Raw genomic sequence first — 2,500 nt, forward strand, 5'->3', positions numbered from 1 at the left:
TTAACTCTGCATCATTTTTTGTAACAAATATTCTACTCTGAATCTCTTTTTTATTGTAAAATATTCAACTTTGCATCCTTATTTAGCAACAAATATTCAGCTTTGCTTCCATTTCAGTGGATTTCTGCAATATGTCCTAAATCCTCCGATTTCCTGATTATTAGCTTCATATTTCGTAATGGTTACAGCAACTCTCTTTCAAAAGAACGTATTGGCTTTCTCCTTTTAGGTGGGGTTATAATGCTAAATAATTATATTCTACCCCAAAATTTTGTAATGGAATCTCTCTTTAAAAATTTTGTATCGGGATCTCTTTTTATTTTATTTTAATGGGATCTCTCTTAAAAAAAAAAAGATTACCTGTTTTTTTCTCTCTCTAATTTTGGGGTAGATCTCGTTACAAAATTTGAAATGGGACCTTTCTTTAAAAATGAACCCATATTTTTTCTCATTTTCGGGAAGATGGGGCGTGGGGAGGATCTATTTAGAAATTTTGTAATAGAATGTCTCTTTACGAAAGAACCCTTGTTTTTTTTTCTAATTTGGGGGGAGATGGGGGTTGGGGGTGGGTTTTTTTTTTTTAAATTGCATAATGGGATCTCTCTTTACAAAACAACCCTTGTTTTTTTGTCTAATTCTTAGGGAGATGGGGTGGTGGGGTTATAATTCTCAAACCCAAATCCTCTCCCAATCTTTCTCACTGTGCAATAATTATATTGCGAAAGACTTCTTATACTTAATCTTGCCGTTTTAATAAGGGTCTGTCATTTCCATCTGAGAATACTTGAGCCTAATTGCTTTCACTTTTTGTAAAGGACGCTTTTTAATATTCATTTTTTATATTTCATCTTTATAAAAGCATTGTAGCACCGGCAAAAGAGAGAGAGAGAGAGAGAGAGAGAGAGAGAGAGAGAGAGAGAGAGAGAGAGAGAAAGATAGGGGCTAGGTGCAAAGAAAGCGGTAGAGAAAGCGGGAGAGAGCGAAAACGAGAGAGGTTCCTATGACAAAGTTCGAAACGGCAGGAGAGAGAGAGAGAGTAGGGGGGGGGGGGGAGGGTTGGGGGCAGGAGATTTCGAAAAAGAGAAAGAACACGATAGCAAAAGTAAAAAACAGCTGGTGTGAGAGAGAGAGAGAGAGAGAGAGAGAGAGAGAGAGAGAGAAGAGAAAGTGCATCATAACTAATGTTGGAAACAGCAGGTGTGTGTGTGTGTGAGAGAGAGAGAGAGAGAGAGAGAGAGAGAGAGAGAGAGAGAGATTAATATAAACAAATTACCAGGCCGCTCTGGAGTCTCTATTAACCATATAACTTAAAATTGACTCAATAAATGGCCAAAAATATACTAAAATGCGGTATGTGATGGATTTAAGAGAATGTAGTTCTATCATAATTACAATATTAGCAGTTATGACATTACCTGTTCATTACTTATTATTACCATTTCGAGTTGATAAAAGTACGATAATAACAATGGGGATTATTATTATTATTTCTATTTATCTATTCAATATTATTATTATTATTATTATTATTATTATTATTATTATTATTATTATTATTATTATTATTATTATGATAAAATGAGTATTATAGCCATATGGTTCACTTTATTATTATTATTTTATTATTATTATTATTATTATTATTATTATTATTATTATGATAAAATGAGGATTATAGCCATATGGTAAACTTTATTATTATTTTATTATTATTATTGGGGTTGCTGCCATTTCTGTAATTGTATATAAACACCTAACTTAGAAATTCTAAACTCACTACATAACAAGAATGATTTCGTCACATTTCTTTGAAAACCAAGCAACTTTTTGGATAAAACCTAAACCGGATTAAAATGAAAAAAAAAAATCTGATTTAAAAAAAAATAGGGTAAATTTATTTACCGTTTTATAATTGATCCATTCCTGGTCTCTCCTGAAAAAAAAAATAAAGGGCACTTCTGGAAGACGGCTCACAAAATTCGAGAGATGTTCCTCCTCTTCGACATAATTCCGAGATATTCAAATCTTTGATGATTTTTTTTTTCAGCAAGTGACTCCAAAGTTCACGATCTCTCAACTCTCTATCAGACGTTTGTCGAGTTTGCTAAACACTGCAATAATAAAAAATAAAAATTGGAGGGAAGGACGTCGTCTATTTGCAGAAAGTTGCTCGCGGTTTGTTTACAACTGAACGCGAGGTTCACGCGGAACGGAATAGAAAGCACCCTATCCTCCCTGTGTCTACTGCCACACTGACAGCTAGCTGCCATTGAGGAGCTTGCCTGGCTCTCTCTCTCTCTCTCTCTCTCTCTCTCTCTCTCTCTCTCTCTCTCTCTCTTTCTTATTGTTTAATTGATATGAAGTCTGATGGCATTATTGAGTAACTCATACCAGTAGTTATATTACTTTTTACCATCTCTCTCTCTCTCTCTCTCTCTCTCTCTCTCTCTCTCCTCTCTCCTCTCTCTCTCTCTCCCTCTCTATCTCTCCTTCGTTTCTT

The 2,500-nt window shown here is 34.4% G+C and overlaps 1 protein-coding gene across 1 annotated transcript in view; it reads right to left on the reverse strand.

Annotated features, from left to right (window-relative positions):
• LOC135201168 (tyrosine-protein kinase receptor TYRO3-like) overlaps positions 1–2,241 on the reverse strand; it is a 129,438-nt gene extending 127,197 nt beyond the window's left edge. The window contains exon 1 of the mRNA XM_064230048.1: positions 1,903–2,241. The gene's annotated coding sequence lies outside the window, so the exon portion shown is untranslated. The remainder of the gene's footprint in view (positions 1–1,902) is intronic.
• Positions 2,242–2,500: the final 259 nt, after the last annotated feature.

Source organism: Macrobrachium nipponense, chromosome 23 (assembly GCF_015104395.2).
Source record: "Macrobrachium nipponense isolate FS-2020 chromosome 23, ASM1510439v2, whole genome shotgun sequence".
Lineage (NCBI taxonomy): Eukaryota > Metazoa > Arthropoda > Malacostraca > Decapoda > Palaemonidae > Macrobrachium > Macrobrachium nipponense.